Source organism: Quercus suber, unplaced genomic scaffold, assembly GCF_002906115.3.
Source record: "Quercus suber isolate HL8 unplaced genomic scaffold, Cork oak 2.0 scaffold_259, whole genome shotgun sequence".
Taxonomy (NCBI): Eukaryota; Viridiplantae; Streptophyta; class Magnoliopsida; order Fagales; family Fagaceae; genus Quercus; species Quercus suber.
Window position 1 is genome coordinate 613033 of NW_027069715.1, and position 7015 is coordinate 620047.

Sequence of the window (7015 nt, forward strand, 5' to 3'; positions counted from 1 at the left end):
GCCCCGGTTTTGGCATTACCTAACTTTGATAAGGTGTTTCAGGTGGAGTGTGATGCATCTGTGGTCGGGATAGGTGCTGTTCTTTTACAAGACAACAGACCAGTAGCATTCTTCAGTGAGAAAGTTTGTGAAGCTCGAAGTAAATGGTCAGCCTATGAACTGGAGTTCTTTGCTGTAGTACGGACTCTTAAGCATTGGAAGCACTACCTGATTCAAAGGGAGTTTGTATTATACACGGATCATCAGGCATTAAAGCACATCAACAGTCAAGTTAGCATTAACAGGATGCATGCTCGGTGGGTAGCTTATATACAGCGCTTTCATTTCACTCTGAAGCATAAGTCTGGTGTCACCAATAAGGTGGCTGATGCACTCAGCAGGCGAGCATCGTTGTTGACCACCCTACGTACTGAAGTTGTAGGGTTTGATTGCCTCAAGGAGCTGTACGAGAATGACGAGGATTTTGGTGATATTTGGGGTAAGTGTCAACAAACTCATACTGCTATCAATAGTATGTACATCCAGGATGGTTTCCTTTTTCGGGGTAACCAATTATGCATCCCTAAAAGTTCATTGAGGGAGCAAATTATTAGGGAGTTGCATGGTGGAGGTTTGGGTGGACATATGGGCAGAGATAAGACTATAGCACTGGTGGAAGAGAGGTATTATTGGCCACAACTCAAGAGGGATGTTGGCAATCATGTGAGGAAGTGTCCAATCTAAGGATTTTGGTGATATTTGGGGTAAGTGTCAACAAACTCATACTGCTATCAATAGTATGTACATCCAGGATGGTTTCCTTTTTCGGGGTAACCAATTATGCATCCCTAAAAGTTCATTGAGGGAGCAAATTATTAGGGAGTTGCATGGTGGAGGTTTGGGTGGACATATGGGCAGAGATAAGACTATAGCACTGGTGGAAGAGAGGTATTATTGGCCACAACTCAAGAGGGATGTTGGCAATCATGTGAGGAAGTGTCCAATCTGCCAAACTGCTAAGGGACAATCTCAGAATACTGGTTTATATATGCCTTTGCCAGTTCCACAAGCACCATGGGAAGATCTGTTTATGGACTTTATACTGGGTCTTCCTCGAACCCAGCGAGGTATGGATTCTGTTTTTGTTGTGGTTGACAGGTACTCCAAGATGTCCCATTTCATAGCATGTAAGAAGACTTCAGATGCCACTCGAGTGGCCAATCTGTTCTTTAAAGAAGTTGTGCATTTGCATGGAGTGCCAAAGTCCATCACCTCTGACCGGGAATCTGATTCGGTGTATCTCAGGTGAGAAGCCGAAGCAGTGGGATCTTGCGTTGTCCCAAGCAGAGTTTGCATACAATAGCTCAGTCAATAGAAGCACTGGTAAGTCTCCATTTGCCATCGTCTACTGCGTGCCCCCAAAACACACTTTGGACTTAGTACCGTTACCTGAGCTTCTAGGAGTGAGTCAAGCAGCAGAGAATATGGCTGACCGTATTCATGCCATGCAAAAGGAGGTGAGGCAGAAACTGGAAGCTACAAATGCTAAGTACAAGGAGGCTGCTGATAAGAAGAGGCGTGAGAAGATCTTCAATGTTAGGGATTTAGTGTTGGTGTATCTTAAGAAGGAGAGATTTCCTGTTGGTACCTACAACAAATTGAAGGACAAGAAGTACGGGCCATTTCAGATTACTAAGAAGATCAACAACAATGCTTATGTGGTTGCTCTTCCTCCAGATATGAGCATTTCTTCTACCTTCAATGTTGCTGACTTATATGATTATCATCCTCCTAATGAACCGGATAGTGGGAACTCGGGGTTGAGTTCTTTTCAAGTAGGGGGGACTGATGTAGAACAGACAGCATATGCCTTCTTGGAGCAGCAAGGGCGCAGGAAGTCACAACGCAAGATCAAAGGGGGGTGCCAGTAGGGGCCATCAGAGGTAACAGTGTCGGAATTGCATGAAATTTGGCAGGTTGAAGGGAAACGACGTTCTGATCCAGACTCATGACACCATGAATGTCGCCAAATTTTAGGCAAATTCCTTCGTTAAGGCCCCGAAAACAATGTTTTTCTATTTATAGTAATATTTGTTTTTCCTTAATAACTTTTAGTTTAAAAGTCAGAATAAGGTCCCGTCTATTTTGGGACGACCCTTAAGGCCAGTAGTCTATAATTCTGCGTTTAACTCAATTTTGCCATTTTTGGTAAAATTCGGTAATTTTGTCACCTAATCGCTTAATTAGTGCGAATTAGGGTTTTAAACGTTTTTGCTCAGTATTTATATGTTTTGTAGCCATCAGAGGCAAAATAGTTTATTATCAATAAAAATTCAGACTTGTGTTTTTTGTGTTCTCTGGTGGATTCCAGACCTATCACCTTGTGGATTCAAGGAACCCCTCGTGGATTCGAGGTTTACTACCCAGAAACTAACAGTTTAGTTTTTGTTTCATCAAGAGAGCATAGTGTGTGCTTTCTTTAGGCTTCCGTGACATCACAATACCGCCTCCTTGGCTGGTTCTACTTTGTTTATTTTCAATATATTATATTGTGCTTCCATCTCTTCAGCTGTGCGTCCCTTCCCCATTGTTGGTATATATATATATATATTATTTCTTGTAATTGTCCCTATAATAAATTAAAATATGATTATAAATTACATTACTATATATTAAATGAGTCCAAAATGAAATAATAAATAAATTTAATGAAACCAACCTAAAAAAATAATCACGCGTAACGCACAGGTCCGTGACTAGTTATCATAAATCCCTAAATCAATTTACCCCTAATCCACTAATTTCTTACACAGTTACACTCTATTATCAACTAGGAAGCACATTCACTTCATTTAAGATATCGTATCTATGTTGTACGAGTGTCATATAAGTTGTTTTATGTTATAATTTTTCAAAAATTACTCATGTCACCTTGTTGTACCTGTGTTAGTATCCATACTATTGTTCATGTCCTTGCTTCCTAGGTTACCATTGGTTTCCTAGAAAATTTGAACATTAGTGCTGACATGAAACGGATAAAAAATGAGATAATCGATCATATTAAGAAGAAAGATACAGATGCTATAGACATCTATGGATCACTAGAGAGGTCAACTAGTCAAGGACTAAAATTAGGAACATAAATATTTCATTTAATATATTAATCTCAATTAATGTTTATATATTTTGATGTCTCTCCACATTGATTCCATGTAGTAGCTTACATTAGGTGGTGCAGCATAAACCCCACATTTGAAGTACAAGTTGCCTGGTCCTTTATCTTTCACTTGAAATTTTTGAACTCCATCAATGAAAACAGTTACCATCCCCATATCCACATCATGAATTATATTAAGTCTGAACCGTTTATCATAGAGATCAGTAGCCACCAGATCTCTAGTGTAATACCTCAAGTCCCCATCATAGATTCCTAGTATCAAAGTGGTGGCACTATGAGCATCACCATGAATTTGTGATATATAGCACCAGATGTTCCATTTGGAACAAAGCCATAGCCTTCGAATTGCTAGACTCCACTTGAATAGCCAAGCCCCTACAAAAGAAAACAGCTGCTTAATCCTATTGCATTTTGTGAGCATTAATAAACGCATGAATTCATACATACATATTACCTTTATTCGAATTTCAGTGCGTGGCTTGGTATGACTATTAGGATTGTGTGGCTTGTCATCAGCATAGACCCATGATCAGTGAAGCCCATTAACAAAACTGTACCGTTGCTTGAGTGGTATGTCATATGGTTTCTGTATCTCAAAATTTGACTCTGTTAATGGCACAAGAGTGAAGCCTTCAATAGGATTAGCACCACAAAAAATTGAACATCTCTAGTGAGCCAACTAGAACCAATAAGACAAGCAGATACATACGAGAATCATTCATTTTTCTCATTGACTTTCTCACTCTCTTTAGTATGGTTGGAGCTTTAGAAGCTGTAGGCATCCATATATTATATATAGGGATACGGGTTATGGCTTATGCTGGCCATTATTTTCTAAGCATTTGGAAACATAGATATTGTTTTATTTGTTTGGACTTATCCTCGTTCAACTAACATGGGAATATGAAATCTGATCATTAGCAAACAACAATGTCATGTTTTCGGTGCTGCCAAGGAATAAGGGCAGCCCAGTTATAAAGTGTTAACGCCCCGTGAGACACAAGAGTCGTGGCTACATAGGATGACATCGTGTTCTCCTCCATTTTCAATTTGGCTTCAATAACTTTACTCAAAACCTGATTGCTCCAACCCTTTTGAACAAAGGACTGGAAATTCTTATACTCCAGCCAGAAATTGAAGAATTCAGATGGCTTGGAGCCAGAAATATCAACAGGAATCAAAGAGATCAACATAGACGAATGATATGAAATGCCAGGTGGTAGGAACTGTATTACTTGGCCTAGGGAAACAACGGAAACCATTGCTCATTAGCCATTAACCATTAGCCATCACTCATTAGTCATATTGACAACAAAAGTTGTCCCGGTTCTTTATTTTTGTATTATTTTTCTTGTTTATCTTGAACTTGGTTTGGTATGAATAGATTAACTTTTTGGTCTTTTCTATAAGATTCAAGTATTGAATATTGACACCAATAGTAAAATTAATTAATGTCTGAAGCATCTTTCTCACCTGGTCTGCACTATGTTGGTTTTCTATCAAAGAATCAAGTTTCAAAACTAATTATTATGATTACATGGCATTTGAGTGGAGTTTGTGGCATGTCTTTATATTAGAACTCCATTTCCTCTCCCTTGTGTATGTAATTGTTTCTCAAAAAATACAAATCTTATTATTATTATTATCACTATTATTATTATGGAGTAAAAATTTACGTTGGGTTTTTAGTCTAAATTTTGAAATGTAACAAGTTGGTCAATTTGTAACCTTGTTATAATTGTTGCTTGCATGACATGATTTTTTTTTTTTTTTTTTTTTTTTCAGTCATGAAAAATGTTGTGAAAATTTGTGTCTAGCATTACTCTCTCCTTGAATGTAGCTTTGATGCAAGATGGGTTAGCAAACTGTGACCAACACATCCCTCTCAATCCTTACCCCAAATTCTCATAAAGCCCTAAATCAATTCAACCCAAAGTCCACAAATTTCTTAACACTGTTATCAGTGGTTTCCTAGAAATTTTGAACATTAGTACTAACATGAAATAGATAAAAATAATAATAATAATAATAAAAAGATAATTTATCATATTATGAAGAAAGATATAGATGCTATAGACATCTTTGGATCATTAAAGAGGTCAACTGATTAAGGTCTAATTTTAAAGGTCTGCAGGACAGACCAACATAGGAACATAAATCTTTTATTTTATATATTAATCTCAATTAATGATTATATATTTTGATGTCTCTCCACCTTGATTCCATGTAGTAGCTGATATTAGTAGGTGCAGCATAAACCCCACATTTAAAGTACAAGTCTCCTGGTCCTTTATCTTTCGCTTGAAAATTTTGGACACCATCAATGAAAACAGCTACCATCCCCATATCGACATCATGAATTATATTAGGTCTGAACCACTTATCATAGAGATCAGTAGCCACCAGATCTCTACTTAATACTTCATGTCCCCATCATAGATTCTTAGTATCAAAGTGGTGGCACCATGAGCTGCACCATGAATCTGTCCAACTGTAGCACCATATGTTCCATTTGGAACAAAGCCATAGCCTTCAAATTGCCAGACTCCACTTGAATAGTCAAGCCCCTACAAAAGGAAGAAGTTGCTTAATGCTTTTTGCATTTGTGAGCATAAATAAACACCTGAATTCATGCACTACATATTACCTTCATTCGAATTTCAGTGCGCGGCTGAGTATGACTATTGGGGTCGTGCGGCTTGTCATCAGCATAGACCCATAAATGGTGAACCCATTAACAAAACTGTAGCGTTGGTCTAGAGGTATGTCATATGGCTTCTGTAACTCAAAATTTGACTCTGTTAATGGAACAAGGGTGAAGCCATTAGTAGGGTCTGCACCACAAAAATTGAACATCTCTAGTGAGCCGACCAGAACTAATATGACAAGCAGAAACCTACAGGAATTATTCATTTTTCTCCTTTACTATCTCACTCTTTTTAGTGTGGTTGGAAATCTGAAGTTGCAGGCATCCATATATAGTGGTTATGACCTATGCCAGCGATTATTTTCCGGGACTTGACAAACATAGATATTTGTTTTATTGGTTTGGACTTATGTTCCTTGCCCAACTAACATGGGAATATGACTATGACCAGACTGCTCATTAGCAAAAAGCAATGCCATGGTTACAATGCTCCCAAGAATATTTAAGGACGGTCCAGTTATAAGTTATATATGATGGCATCTTGTACTCAACTACTCACATCAGTCACACAAACCTATGTGCATGAGGGAGGCATGTCATGTGCTGAGCAAGGTGACTTGTTGTGGTCAGCATGTTGTGCTTCCCCTTTGTGCATGTCTACACAGTTTTTTTCCCCCAATATGTTCAACCTTATTACCTTCTTCATCTACTAATCACTTGAACTAATTTCTTGCATATTTCACTTTCACCATTAGAATGCAGTGTTTTGGTCTCCCAGGTTCAATCAAGCAACTTGGGATTTATTTTTTTAACAAAGACTCCTCGGCTCTTCTCAAGGACATAAATTCATGCAACGTCAACTTCTCTCTCTTAATACAATCCTGCTAACCAGGGTTAGCTAGAACAGCCCTTTAAGTCTCCTCCATGTCCAATCTGGCATCAATAACTTATTTTCCAAACTGCAAAATTGTCCTCCTGAAATTAGTCTTAAGCATCTTCAGCTTTTTATACGCTCTGAACAATGGATTAACCAAAACCTGATTACTCCAACCCTTTTGAACAATAGACTGGAAATCTTTATAATCCACCAAAAATTGAAAATTTTAAGTGGCTAATTCATGTCCCAATTAAAGGTTCCTTTTAAACTTTAGCTGTCTTTAGAAAATTCTTAAGTTCATTTTAATGAAGACCCAATTACAATGTCACTCCCT

The 7015-nt window shown here is 38.0% G+C and overlaps 2 pseudogenes; both read right to left on the reverse strand.

The window, feature by feature from the left end:
* Positions 1–3149: 3149 nt before the first annotated feature.
* LOC112039907 (citrate-binding protein-like) lies at positions 3150–3879 on the reverse strand (annotated as a pseudogene).
* A 1462-nt stretch (positions 3880–5341) lies between these two features.
* LOC112039919 (citrate-binding protein-like) lies at positions 5342–6283 on the reverse strand (annotated as a pseudogene).
* Between the last annotated feature and the right edge of the window lie 732 nt (positions 6284–7015).